The sequence below is a fragment of the Bufo bufo genome, chromosome 2 (assembly GCF_905171765.1).
Source record: "Bufo bufo chromosome 2, aBufBuf1.1, whole genome shotgun sequence".
Classification (NCBI taxonomy): Eukaryota; Metazoa; Chordata; class Amphibia; order Anura; family Bufonidae; genus Bufo; species Bufo bufo.
Window position 1 is genome coordinate 533,582,199 of NC_053390.1, and position 15,423 is coordinate 533,597,621.

The 15,423-nt window shown below is 44.1% G+C and overlaps 1 protein-coding gene across 6 annotated transcripts in view; it reads left to right on the forward strand.

Annotated features, from left to right (window-relative positions):
- WDFY3 (WD repeat and FYVE domain containing 3) overlaps positions 1-15,423 on the forward strand; it is a 278,837-nt gene that overhangs the window by 58,008 nt on the left and 205,406 nt on the right. For 5 of the 6 annotated variants that reach the window (XM_040417990.1, XM_040417994.1, XM_040417992.1 and 2 more), the window contains exon 3: positions 11,263-11,368. The exons of the other annotated variant lie outside the window; for it this stretch is intronic. The gene's annotated coding sequence lies outside the window, so the exon portion shown is untranslated. The remainder of the gene's footprint in view (positions 1-11,262; positions 11,369-15,423) is intronic. 6 annotated transcript variants of the gene reach the window in all.

The window sequence follows — 15,423 nt, forward strand, 5'->3', positions numbered from 1 at the left end:
TGCTGTGCCTTCTCTGGTGGTCCATGCCTGCTGGCATTTTCTTGTTTCTTCCCGGCAGACTCGTCTACTGGAGTACTGATGCTACAACCCCTCCATTCTAGGCCTCTGCAGCCTATTCGCTTGCTGTGTGCAGCATCTCTGCCTTCGGTCACTCGTGCTCTCTTCGGCTCTTAAAGGGGCAGTGCGCACACCCTATTCTGTCCCCAGCCTATGGCGTATTTTTTTCTGGGTATTAAAGGCACCCTCCTCAGTGGAAAGGTGCCTGAGCAACAAGGTTTCCTAGCTTTCTAGAGTCCTGCATAGGTGTTCGTCTCATTTTAACACTCTGTTTCTGCTCGTATGACGGTGTTATTTCTGCCCGCCTTCCCTGTACCTTGGCCTGTTTATTATTGTCATCCTAAGCTGCCTGCCTCAACCTTTTGACTGTTCACTGGCCCTTTGGGTTTCTCTTGATCCACCTGGGTCAGCTGTCATAAGCAGAGACTACTCCAAGAGATAGTGGCCTGGTGGTCTTCCTGCAGCAGAGTGCACATCCCTGTGTATGGGTTAAAGGGTGAAGACCAGGGTTACCAGTTAGATAACTCCCTTAGGGGTAGCCCTAAACCAAGTCCGTTCAGTACCACACTAGGTCCACACCAGCTGCAGTACAAGCTTTGAAAATAAGAAAAAACAAAGCATGATCACGAGATGTGTCTATGTTCGGCCACCCAGTGTTTGTCATGTGAGCTGAAGCCTTCCAAGGATTTTGATAACCTGTTGCAGCATCGTGATGAATTTGCTTCAGGAATTTTTAAATACAGATTTATTTATTTTTTTGGGAGGTTAATATTGATTACTCATCCTTAGGAGAGGTCATCAATACACATATGCTGGGACAGTTCATTTATTTATTTTATGTCTGATCTGAGGTCATATGATTATTGGGAGTCTGATTGTGGGGGGGGGGGGTCCTGATCTGAGTTCTGATTGGGGTCTGATCTGAGGTCTGATGATTATTGGGGGGTCTGATAAAAAAAATAAACTTCTGATATTTTTTTTTTCCCCCTCCTCGAATACCTAGGTACATCTTATAAAGCGAAAAATACGGAATGTCAATGCAATATTTTAGTTTTTCCATTTCAATAAATTAGCAAAGATTTTTAACATTTTGGGGAAAATGTTTAACTTTTTTTTTTTTTAACACAAGCCTGCAACATAACAAAATGTAAAAAAAAAAAAAAAAGTGAAAGGGTCTGAAGACTTTCCTTTTTAGTATCATATATAATTTGCACTGAAGATTAGTAGGTGCATTGTTCAGTTCAGCATTGGCCTCTTTGCTACCCAGCAATAGGCTGGAGGATTATGTATGGTGTGTTAACATGATAATAATAATTGGCATATCGGATAGGCTGGATAGGTAATCGCATTACTGGTGGGTATGAACTTTCTGTCCTCCAGCCAAATGTGTAATGTGATTTAAGCATGGAATTTTACATTTAATTCTTATCCATTTCTGGAATGGCTGTGTAGGCTGGAAGAGCACAGTATAAAGGCTGCAAAAGCACTCCCAGCTGTGGCCTCATACAGACTGGAAATAGACATCATTGTGTCTGTATTGTGCTGTATCGAAGACCTAGGCAAGTAGAAAAGAGTATAGCAAGAATGGAATGGTTTCAATGACTAAGCACAACTTGGCTGAAACTGCCAATGTCGCCAGGTTTACCCAGCCCTTAAAGGGCATCTGTCAGCAGATTTGTACCTATGAAACTGGCCAATCTGTTACATGTGCGCTTGGCAGCTGAAGGCATCTGTGTTGGCCCCATGTTCATATGTGCCTGCATTACTGAGAAATATGATGTTTTACTATATGCAAATGATCCTCTAGGTGCAATGGGCTCAGCTCTATCTGCAATGACATTGCTCCTAGAGGCTCACTTGCATATATTAAAACATTTTTCTCAGCAATGAGGACACATATGAACATAGGACCAATACAGATGCCTTCAGCTTCCAAGGGCAGATACAACAGGTCAGCCGGTTACATAGGTACAAATCTGCTGACAGATGCCCTTTAATCACTGAATTCAGGCGTTTTAGTCAGCCCCATTGCAACAGGTGTATACAATCCAGCACTTATTCCTGTAGTCTTCCTGTGCACACATTTGTGAAAGAATGTTGAGCGAACTTGTGGTTTCAAGTTCGGCGTACAAGGTTCGGGTTATCTAAGAATTCCGTTATGGATTCCATTAGGTTATAGTCTGTGGTAGCGGAATCCTTAGGTAACCCGAACCTTGTACGCCGAACTTGAAACCACAAGTTCGCTCAAAACTAGTCACCATTATAACAAGTTGGTTCGCAAAATTCTTCTCTCCTAGATATTCCACCTGTGAGTAGTATTATTACTAGAAATGTTTAGAAAAAGTATCTCGGCCATGAAGTGTCAGACCAGTCAGTGCTGAGGCAGATAAGTCACCGATACACTGCTGACTCGGTAACTGCAGAGTCCAAACCTCCTCTGGTAATAACATTAGCCCAGAAACTATGCTGTGTTAGGAGCTTCGTGGCATGGGTTTTCCTAGCTGAGCAGCTGCTCTCATGCCTCACATCACCGAGCACAATGCCAGGTGTCAGATGTAATGGCGTAAAGCACTACACCATTGGAGCCGTGGCAATGTGTTCTGTGAAATCACAAATTGTGATTCTCTGTCTGATGGAGTTTGGATTTGGTAAATTCCAGGAGAACATTACCTGGGGCCTGGATGTATTTCTGGAGTGTAATAATATTGCAGGCTATGGCTACTAGAGAGGGGTCGTTGATCCAGGGAGTTATTCTGATTGCCTGATTGGAATCGGGAAGGAATTTTTTATTCCCCTAAAGTGGGGAAAATTGGCTTCTACCTCGGTTTTTTTTTGCCTTCCTCTGGATCAACTTGCAGGATAACAGGTCGAACTGGATGGACAAATAATTTTTTTTCGGCCTTATATACGATGTTACTATGCCTGACTGCATTGTGCCAACTGTATATTTGGTGGCGGAAGGATAATGCTATGGGGTTGTTTTTCAGGAGTTGCATAAGCTTCTTCTTATTTCCAGTGAAGTGAAATCTTATTGTTTCAGAAATCCAAGACATTTTGGACAATTGTATGCTTCCTACTTTGTGGGAACAGTTTGGGGAAGACCCTTTCCTCTTTCAGCATGACTCTTTCCCAGTGCACAAAGCAAGGTCCATAATGGCATGGTTTGGTGAGTTTGATGTGGAAGAACCTGGCTGGTCCGTACAGAGTCTTGACCTCAAACGCCATTACCATGAGCTATAATAGAGATTGCAAATCGGGCCCTTCCGAATGGCTTTTCTGGGTGAATGCATCAAACTTCCCACAGACAAACCTTCTAGAAAGCCTTCCTAGAAAAGTTAAATCAGTTTTTTAGCTGCATAGAAGAACCATCTCCATATTGTTGCCTGTGGATTTAGAATGGCGTAGTTGCATGTGTGTTTGTCTTTCCTTGTGCATGTCCGTTACTTGCGTAGCAGAGGGTGCAGCTGTCTTCTGGACGCGTTGTACGGCATACAGATGAAAGAAGGGAGTCAAGGGCCGCCACGTGCTTGTACCTCCATGTGCATGCTTGTAGCATTAGCAGCTCAAGAAAAAATGTATCACATATCATAATATGTGTTTTTTTTAAATCTGCCACGGAATCTGCAGCAGGACTCCGAAGGCTGACCCTTGTATTACTGCCATGGATTTGCAATTGTCCATGTAGTGGATCTAGCAGGTGGATTTAGCACCATTCAGGGAGGATAACCTTCATGTAGCCACCATACCTAACATGCCGCCTTTTTTCTTTTACGACCAGTGTGGAAAATCTGTATCCTATAAACTACAGTGTGAATATCCCCAGACAGCAGCGTGAGTTGGATTAGATGCAGATTTAACGCAATATCAACACGGGGTCAGTTCATGCAGCGAATCTTTCATGTGGATTTTGGGATGCGTTCTGCGGTAGTTCACAAGACGCAGATTTTTCCTTTCTTGGATTTGAAAAAATGTTAGGCATATCAGTTCTCGAAAAAGTTTCCCAGTGCAAACCAGGGCTAGCTGCCTGCGGATTAACCATTGAATGGAAGCTAATTCTGCAATTGGCAGAAATCCCAGCGTCAGACTCCAGATTCGGTGGCAGATTTTACAGTTGCAAGAAAAAGTATGTGAACCCTTTCAAAGGATATGGATTTCTGCACAAATTGGTCATAAAATGTGATCTGATCTTCATCTAAGTCACAACAATAGACAATCACAGTCTGCTTTAGGGCTGCACGATATGGGAATTTTGTGCGATTGCGAATAGGGCCCTAAAAATTGCGATAACGATATGCGATGCGATATTTTAAGGAAATTGTGCTAGAGGTCTATTTGCTTGGATTTTCCCATATGAGCCGCTGACGCCGCTGGGTATGACATAGTTATGGGGGATCTGTGGATGGCACTGTAGTGGGGGATCTGTGGATGGCACTGTAGTGGGGGATCTGTGGATGGCACTGTAGTGGGGGATCTGTGGATGGCACTGTAGTGGGGGATCTGTGGATGGCACTGTAGTGGGGGATCTGTGGATGGCACTGTTGTGGGGGATCTGTGGATGGCACTGTTGTGGGGGATCTGTGGATGGCACTGTTGTGGGGGATCTGTGGATGGCACTGTTGTGGGGGATCTGTGGATGGCACTGTTGTGGGGGATCTGTGGATGGCACTGTTGTGGGGGATCTGTGGATGAGGCACTGTTGTGGGGGATCTGTGGATGAGGCACTGTTGTGGGGGATCTGTGGATGAGGCACTGTTGTGGGGGATCTGTGGATGAGGCACTGTTGTGGGGGATCTGTGGATGATGCACTGTTGTGGGGGATCTGTGGATGACGCTGTTATGTGGGGGAACTGTGGAGGACAGTGTTATGGGGGACCTGTGGAGGACACTTAAGGGGGACCTGTGGATGACGCTGTTATAGGGGATGTGTGCTATGACACAAAGGGCCATGAGGGGGGCCAGCATAAGACACACATATAGCATCTTATGCTGGTCCCCCTCATGGCCCTATGTGTCCCCTCATGTGTCCTAAACTGCGCACATAACTGGCTTTGTGTGTAAAGTATTTTACTACTGTCTGAAACAAGCTCTCTCCTATTGATAAAATGGCCAGCCTCTGTACTCACTTTCACTATGAATGCACGGTAGCAAGCGACAGCGAGCGGGCCGACCGGCGCGTGACTGACGTCACTTAGTTACGCTCCTCCCACTTAATTCAGGAAGCAGGAGCGTGACTAAGTGACGTCAGCCGCTCGCTGCAGTGCATTCATAGTGAAAGTGAGTACAGAGGCTGGCCATTTTATCAATAGGAGAGAGTTTGTTTCAGACAGTAGTAAAATACTTTACACACAAAGCCAGTTATGTGCGCGGGGCCCCTTCATATATAATCGCAGCATTTTCGGGTCGGCCAAATCGCCATATCGCATTTGGCAATTATCGCGATTCGATTATTTTTTCGACTATATCGTGCAGCCCTAGTCTGCTTAAACTAATAACACACAAAGAATTAAATGTTGCCATGTTTTTATTGAACACACCATGTAAACATTCACAGTGCAGGTGGAAAAAGTATGTGAACCCTTGGATTTAATAACTGGTTGAACCTCCTTTTGGCAGCAATAATTTCAACCAAACGTTTCCTGCAGTTGCAGATCAGACGTGCACAACGGTTAGGAGTAATTCTTGACCATTCCTCTTTATAGAACTGTTTCAGTTCAGCAATATTCTTGGGATGTCTGGTGTGAATCGCTTTCTTGAGGTCATGCCACAGCATCTCAATCGGGTTGAGGTCAGGACTCTGACTGGGCCACTCCAGAAGGCGTATTTTCTTCTGTTTAAGCCATTCTGTTGTTGGTTTACTTCTATGCTTTGGGTTGTTGTCCTGTTGCAACACCCATCTTCTGTTGAGCTTCAGCTGGTGGACAGATGGCCTTAAGTTCTCCTGCCAAATGTCTTGATAAACTTGGGAATTCATTTTTCCTTCGATGATGGCAATCTGTCCAGGCACTGATGCAGTAAAGCAGCCCCAAACCATGATGTCCCCACCACCATACATCACAGTTGGGATGAGGTTTTGATGTTGGTGTGCTGTGCCTCTTTTTCTCCATACACAGTGTTGTGTGTTTCTTCCAAACAACTCCACTTTGGTTTCATCTGTCCACAGAATATTTTGCCAGTACTGCTGTGGAACATCCAGGTGCTCTTGTGCAAACTGTAAACGTGCAGCAATGTTTATTTTGGACAGCAGTGGCTTCCTCGGTGGTATCCTCCCATGAAATCCATTCTTGTTTAGTGTTTTACGTATCGTAGATTCGCTAACAGGGATGTTAGCATATGCCAGAGACTTTTGTAAGTCTTTAACTGACACTCTAGGATTCTTCTTCACCTCATTGAACAGTCTGCGCTGTGCTATTGCAGTCATCTTTACAGGACGGCCACTCCTAGGGAGAGTAGCAGCAGTACTGAACTTTCTCCATTTATAGACAATTTGTCTTACCGTGGACTGATGAACAGCAAGGCTTTTGGAGATACTTTTATAACCCTTTCCAGCTTTATGCAAGTCAACAATTCTTAATCGTAGGTCTTCTGAGAGCTCTTTTGTGCGAGGCATCATTCACATCAGGCAATGCTTCTTGTGAAAAGCAAACCCAGAACTGGTGTGTGTGTTTTTTTTTTTTAGGGCAGGGCAGCTGTAACCAACACCTCCAATCTCATCTCATTGATTGGACTCCAGTTGGCTGACACCTCACTCCAATTAGCTCTTGGAGATATCATTAGTCTAGGGGTTCACATACTTTTTCCACCTGCACTGTGAATGTTTTACATGCTGTTCAATAAAAACATGGTAACATTTAAAGGGAGTCTTTCACGCAGATTCACCATATTAACCTAATAACAGTGTTATGTCCACGGCATCCCCCCTATTAAAACGGTGCTTACCGTTTGTTCCTTGCTAGCATCGTTGTGGAGAAAAACACTTTTTAATCTGCATGCAAGTGAGTCTGTGAAGGTGCTCAGGGGCGGCGTTACAACGGCCGGTGCCCAGGCCCCTGGGTCATTTTCATACGAAGGCACTCCCCCTCCGCCGCGTCGGCCCGCCCTTAGTCTCTGTTCTAACCTCCCTCCTCCCATCCGTAATCCCGTGCATGCGCCGATTAACGCGATACCTGCGCGTGCGCATTGAATGAGCTCTGTCGAGCCGGGGCATCGCAGTTTAGCGTGCGCATGCGCGGGATTACGGACTGGAGGAGGGAGGTTAGGACAGAGACTAAGGGCGGGCAGACGCGGCGAAGGGGAGTGCCTTTGTATGAAAATTACCCACGGGCCTGGACACCTCCACAGACTCATTTGCATGCGGATTAAAAAGTGTTTTTCTCCACAACGATTGTAGCAAGGAACAAACGTTAAGCACCGTTTTAATAGGGAGGATGCCGTGGACATAAAACTGTTATTAGGTTAATAGTGTGAATCTGCGTGAAAGACTCCCTTTAATCATTTGTGTGTTATTAGTTTAAGCAGACTGTGATTGTCTATTGTTGTGACTTAGATGAAGATCAGATCACATTTTATGACCAATTTGTGCAGAAATCCATATCATTCCAAAGGGTTCACATACTTTTTCTTGCAACTGTATCAACATTAAAAATCACTGCGATCCCTCAAGCTTCTTTCACACGAATGATACGGATTGTGTCAGAATCTGTTCAAGAAAAAAAACGGTTGGTTTTGCACGCAAATGTAATCATATTTTTTTTTCTGTAATTACGTTCGACGTGTGCGTTTTTTTAATCTGTGCGGATTGTATCTAGAAGAAAAACTGAAGAGTAACCATCAGCGACAGACGCATTGCATCCGGATGCCTTCCGTTTTTTACATAAACACCATTCACTCCGATAGAGCCAGAGCTTTGTGAAAAACGCACAATAAAGAACATGCTGCGATTTTTCTTGAACACAAAGATGATGTGTAAAAATTCCGGTCAGGATTCAGTCCGGATGCCGTGTATTCACTACAGACATCCCATCCGGATGGGAAAGATGCCTAAGTATGTGGAGAAAATCCTCATTGTTGGTCTAATACTGGAGTCTTGCTTTAAATGGATTAAGATTTCAATTGCTTTTGCTCTGGACTTTTCGTAATAGGCAGATTAGCAACTAACTACCCAGATTGACATCAAAACAGTTAAGTAAGAACGAACGCGCTAAATCCGTGGTTAGTAGATTGCTTGTTTCCGGGGAGAGGAAATCTTAATTCGCTATATTCCATTTCTTTCAAAGTTTCCCAACACCTTTTTCTAACATTTTAATGGAATAAATTTTCAGTTGCGGTAGACTGTGTGATAGGAAATGTGATTGGGTAGAACTGGTAACATATACAGCACTGGTGAATGAATACACTATATGCAGTATAAGCAGCAAGAAATCTAAATCCTGCCTGTGTAATTCACAATGGAGGAGATGGCCAGGTCCATAAATATTGGGACATCAACACAATTCTAACATTTTTGGCTCTATACACCACCACAATAGATTTGAAATTAAACTAATTAAGATATTCTTTAACTGCAGACTGTCAGCTTTAATTTGAGGGTATTTACATCCAAATCAGGTGAACGGTGTAGGAATTACAACAGTTTGCATATGTGCCTCCCACTTAGATTGTTTTCTCGACTTTCAGGTCCAGCCAGGGCATCTTTTCTGCTAAGTGACCATTAGCACATCCTTTAGGCCAGTCATCTCCATACCTCTACTCACCATGACTAGGTCTTACATCCATCTTTCCATAAAATGAGTCTACTGCAACAAATTCCCAGAAGCAGTGGCTGCTGCTTGTTATATTGATTTTTATTTACTTGCTTCATTGCCATAAACTATTTGACTAAATCTTGAAGTAAAAGTAAAAACTGAAGCTTGTTTTGACTTCCGCGTGATGCTCTGAAGATTATTAAAGGGGTTATCCCATAAAAAAAGACTGGTACTATGCACAGAATAGGGCATTCCAAAGGAAGGGTGGTTGTTATAACATTTTGTAAGGTTTTTTCTATACATTACATGTTCCACTTTGGTAACGCCCCCTGCTGTTTCTCATTCTTGTTTACCTTTTTCTGTATTCGGTGGTGGAGCACACACGTGCAGTAGCTTCCCTGCTCCCTGCCCCCTCTATGCCAGCATAGTCGCCTCATAGTGAATCTGCCCACGTACCATTTATTGATGGATTCAGCCCTACTTATAAATGCACAGAAATATATAGATATAACTCTGTCTTTAAAAAACAAACAAAAAAAACTCATATCTCTATCTAGGCAGTGTAGAAGGAAATTCGGAAGGGGTGTTACATACCATAGTGCTACTTATTATTGGAATTGCTGGGCCTGTGTGTGAGGGATTATTTTCTATGCAGAGGTTTAGGGGTAATGAGATGACTTCAGCGCACTCCTGGGTGATGCAGTTGCTTGATTGTGTCATGTGAGGAGCTGCTGCCCGCCCACAAAAACTGAAGAGACCAGAGATGCAGAGGGAGTGAGTTAGGGTACTTTCACACTAGCGTTATTCTTTTCCGGCATAGAGTTCTGTCCTAGGGGCTCAATACCGGAAAAGAACTCATCAGTTTTATCCCCATGCATTCTGAATGGAGAGTAATCCGTTCAAGATGTCTTCAGTTCAGTTTTTTTGACTGATCAGGATAGAGATAATACCGTAGCATGCTACGGTTTTATCTCCGGCCCAAAAAAACCCTGAAGACATGCCTGAATGCCGGATCCGGCATTTTGTTCCATATTAATGTATTGGTGCCGGATCCGTCCTTCCGGTCTGCTCATGCGCATACCGGTAAAAATGTTAAAGAAAATCGAGACTGATCCGTTCTTGCAATTCATTTGTAAGAAGGATCAGGATCCTGATCAGTCTTAAAATGCAATCAGTTGGCATACGTTAAAGGGGTTGTCCAGGATTGGGGACTTTGGTTTAATTGTTTAACAAGGACATACATATCTCCTACATGACTGTCCTACCTTTCCCATACTTTTCTGATGCCCCGTATTCATTGCACAAATTCTCAGCCGGAAGTAAGACTTTTCTCACATTCAATGACGTACCGGGTCTCTTCTGCAGAGCGAAGCCGCTTCTTCCGCTTCCGAGGGAGCCCGGTGACGTCACCATCAGCCACAGACATTATGCAGAGAGCTCGGAGTCGGCAACAGATTGCGCTAAGCCACGCCCCTCCAGTCCGGTGACGTCACCAGGCAGGGCGTGTTGTTCATAATGAAGGAGGCAAGGGAACTATGCTAATTAGCATAGTAAACGCCTCCGATGCAGGCAAATGGGGCAGCAGGCTGGAGATAGAAGCAATACTCTGAGGACTGAGCCAGGAGGAGTTTATGGGCGTTACTAAGGAGGGGAAAAATGTGCGGCAGGAGGCTGAATATGATTCAAGGTAGGCGGATGCGATGTGCGGCAGGAGGCTGAATAGCAATGAGGGGGCGGAGTCAGGGCGGAGAGGAGAGTCGTCTGAAAGCACGTGATGCTGCGCTGCGCTGGGACCCACAGGGCAGAGCGGCAGGAAGTTAGACAAAAATAAACAGAGATGTAAACAGTGCGTGGGGGACCGTCGGAGCCGTGTAGAAATGGCGAAAATACCTTAAAACATATGGGGGGACCTAGAATCACCGGTTATCAGTGAGTACACTTAAAAAAAAAAAAAAAAAAAACTTTGATCCTGGACAACCCCTTTAACTGCCTGCCGGATTCCTCTGCCTAAGCGGATACAATTGATGAAACATGATTGCATTGATATAGTTCAAATCATGGTGTGCATTACTCCAAATATTTTTATGTTTTTGTTTTTTTAAATTCATGGTATAAATAACCCATTTTAATTGACTTTTTTTTTTTATTCTCGCTGTCGTAGTCTGTGTAGCCACACTCCTAGGAAGGATGACTACTGTTCAGAATGTGGCCCAGTCTGAAATAATGTCCTGCCATTTGTTTGTACCAGTGATTGTCTTCATCTGAACAGAATGTCAACCAATTCACATTTGCAAATAATTCCCATGCCAAATGTATATCTTTTTTTTTTTTCAGAGGGGCTCCAAGTTTCCTTACTTTTTCATCTGTTTAGACCTGTTTTGATTGTAGGCCCTGCTGCTTGTTACTCAGTGCTTACTTTTTTGTGTTAGGTCTAAATTTTGCTTAATTTTTTGCTTTTTCGCAGGAATCTTTAGTGTGTTTTACCTTCTATGGGAAAGCAAATTTATCAGGGATTCTGAGTGAGAAATTGGACCCCTGCCATTTGTAGCTTTGATGAGAAGAAATAAAAGGTAATATATTTTTATGTTTGTCCACTTTTATACTGTCCAGTCATGTGGCAGGAGTGGGTGATTGGTTGCCCTCACCTCATTCATAGACATGGGATATGTTCGTGGCCATCTCGATCTGAATCCTGTGATTTGGTAACAGTCTTTAGATGGCTAATCCCACTTCTCAGAGACTTGGTTATACAGTAGCAGAATATATTTTCCAAAAAATATTATCACTAAAGTTTGGCCACTCATGAATTGACACAAGCTGTTTGTCCAATGGCTTTCTACCTCCATATGCATCTAGTTTCATATGAAACATTCTCAGATTTTGATGGTCCTGTTTTGTCCAAAGTTGCATTCATCCCTACCATCTCTCTCTCTGCTGCTTGACCGCTTTCGGTGCATGAGGAGGAAGCCGTCAATCTGTGGCTAGTCGACAAGGTAGCTGGCGGCATAAGAAAACCAAGAGCTCCTGCCTCAGTGTTTGGCCCATGCTGTACATCTGTCACTACTTTATTCTGATCTCAGGGCCACAGAAACCTGGTCAGATACCTTTAAACAGAGATAATGTCCTACTGATCCTGCTCCCTTGCTCTGGTCCTTTTTGCTGCGACCTACGGTGGTCCTGCAGCGTCATGTGCCATTTATCGTTCACATGACAGGTGCAGTCGGTCACTTGCCTATGCGGTCACACGCCGTTCATACATACATTAACAATAATGCCTTGGCTGGGCCTGAAACCCAAGAGCAATCAACATGCAGTCGCAGCAGGACCAGGCGAATCGAAGCATCGGGGACAGGAGTAACCACAGGGACTTTTCAAAAAAAATTAAAAAAAAAATTTTCTTTATTTATTTTATACCCTTCTCCTCCCGATTTAGCAAATTTATTTATACTGCTACATTGGTCTGATGAATTTTAGCTCATCAAAATTGGAGGTTTTCAGGAACGACAGGTTTTCAGGATTTAGCATGGCCATACATGATCCTTTTTAAACAAATGCAGTCGGATGACTGCGCATTGAAATCTACGAGGACGTTTTAGTCCTTGAAATGGGCACAATGCTTTTTTTCTATGTTCTCAAGTTCTTCTTTTGTCTGGCAGAGCCTCGCGGCATTCAGCAGTCATTGCTATGGTACTGCAGATCAACTCAGCTGTTATATTAGATTGCTGGCAGAGAAATGCGTCAAGGAAGCCACTGTGTGGGCTCTGACCTGACACAAGTATGTGTTTGGGCGGATGGAATGGCATTGCCTCACACAGAATCTTGTAGCAGTGTGCTTAGAGAAACTATCAGTCAGCTGTTGCTTCTACCCTCCCTATTCATGTTCTCATCGTGCAAGGCAGATGGCTGCTGGAATATAGACCTTGTGCTCTTCTGCCCTCCTCAGCAAAGCCATATGGAAGTGCTTCAGTAAGTGGACAGTATGCAGTTATAACTCTGTAAGGGCCTGCTGAAGCAAACGTTGTGAGTGCTGGGTCTAAGCAATTATAGTTGCCTTATTTGTGACATAATTTCTGGAGACATTAGGGGAGATTTCTCAAACTGGTGTAAAGTAGAACTGGCTTAGTTGCCCATAGCAACCAATCAGATTCCACCTTTCATTTTCCAAAGGAGCTGTGAAGAATGAAAGATGGAATCTGATTGGCTGCTATGGACAACTAAGACAGTCCTCCTTTACACCAGTTTGATAAATCTCCCCCATTGTTTTTTTTTTTTTTTAGCTAAATCCATATGACTTTGTAACGCTATACAAAGTTGATGTAGATGATTCAGGGATGTGGTTGAGAAGTCAAGTTTTTCTTTCACTCTTAATTCATAAAATGTATCGCCGTTCTTATACTTTTTCTGACTGTTTACGAAGCCTACTATACCCTTTATTTTAATATGCTGAATAAGGTTGGCCATAAACTTTCGATATCTTTTGGTCAAATGCTTATTCAGCGGATGTCTTTCTTTCCAAAATATGCACAATTACATTGACCAAGGAGGCTTCCTATTTCTGTGGGGAGAAAGAGAAGCCACTGCTAGATGTACATCTTTGAGTGCCTATGGTAATTTTCGGAAAAAGAAAGGGAATAGTGTACCGCCAGGGATGTAGCTAGTGTTGCTATAGGGGGTGCGGAGGTAGCAGTCGCTAATGGGCCCAGGAGCCTGAGGAGGCCTAAAGACCCTTGTAGTGCATAAGAAGACACCATAGAAAGTGCATACTGGTCAAGTTACACCTCTGGCTGGAGGGAAGGGGTTAGTTCAAGAATTTGGCATGGGGGGGTGCCATTTAAATTTTTGCCTTAGGCAGCACAAAAGCCATGTGCTTCCCTGGCTACAAAACATAGAGGGAATAGGGGCCCAAGCTCAACTGTTGCACCAGGGCGAATGAGCGTTTAGCTACGCCCCTGTGTACCGCACTGGGCAGTGTACCGTGCATGCCTAGGCCTGGTGGTGATGTGTGTAGGTGTGGGATTTTGGACACAGAAGAGAGTGATATCGGAGGATTACAGGGCTTTTCGCAGGATAAACGGGGGAGGAGTTAGCCACGAGTAACACCAAGGGGCCTGGGCGCTTCCAGCATAGACACCGCCCCTGGGCGCTTCCAGCATAGACACCGCCCCTGGGCGCTTCCAGCATAGACACCGCCCCTGGGCACTTCCAGCATAGACACCGCCCCTGGGCACTTGCAATTCCTCATTTGCACATACTTCAAATGTTTTTTATGCTTTACAGACTCTCAAAAGCCAAACAAAGGTACCACCGGTTTTATGTATGTGTGTCCCACAGAGCAGTATGAGCCGTTTAAAACGTGTTAAGTTGGTGACAGACTCCCATTAACCCTTGCTGTGTTACAGGAAAAATGGATTAAAATGGAAATTTTTAAATTTCACTTCCATTTTGGTTTAATTTCTGTGGAACACCTAAAGGGTTAATACCGTTTCTAAAATCCCCACATAAAGTGACAAACGGCAGATTTGGAAAACTAGGCTCAGTTAGGACGGGAGGTAAATGTCAAAAATGTTTAATACAAAGATGGAATAAAACCAAAATCAAATGCTAATGATAATACTAATGGTGCAAATAATTTATAAAGTGTATGAAGTGACGTAGTTGTTAAATTATAGCAGCTATTTAGTGACCCAATTTAACATTCTATATAATCAATAAACACAGTGGCTATTTAGATAGACTGTAGCTGATTGGAGAGTATAATGTCCTGTCAAAGAGGACCCATCTTCAGAAAATGCAATGCATCCTGCAGGCGGCATGTTATAGAGCAGAAGGAGCTGAGCAGATTGATATAGTTTTATGGGAAAACAGTCCGCATAAAGCCTCATGCAGACGTCCGTGGAACACTGTCCCTAAGATACCGGACTGGCATTGCAGCAGCGCACGGCGTCATTGGTTGCTATGACGCCGTGCGCTCCTGCGATGCCTGTCCGGTATCTCGCGGACCGTGTTCCACGGACATCTGCATTAGGCTTAACTTGACTTGAGTTGTATTTGGGAGCAGACTTATCAGTGATTGATAGCATTCTCTGTGTAAGGCCCCTTTCAGACGAAGGTTTGTCACGCTGCGAGTGTGCAGCGCAGCTCCCGGCCTGACCATCCAGCATTGACTGGGTCACATAGCATTATATTGATTTATTATGCTATGTAACCCTTACAGTTCTGAAATGTATTAGATGACACTGACATTATGCTGCCAGTGTTATCCAATACATTTCAGAACTGTAAGGGTTACATAGCATCATAAATCAATATAATGCTATGTGACCCAGTCAATGCTGGATGGTCAGGCCGGGAGCTGCGCTGCGCACTCGCAGCGTGACCAACGTTCGTCTGAATGGGGCCTTACACAGAGAATGCTATCACTCACTGATCAGTCAGCTCCCAAATACAACTCAAGTCAGTAAAACGTTTAACTTTTCACAAGTTAAGCCTCATGCAGATGTCCGTGGAACACGGTCCATGAGATACTGGACTGGCATTGCAGGAGCGCACGGCTGATGCGCATGCGCACTTCGCTCAACTAAGCCGCTGCCAGGAGTCTGCGGCGCATCAGGCTGAGCCTAGTGCG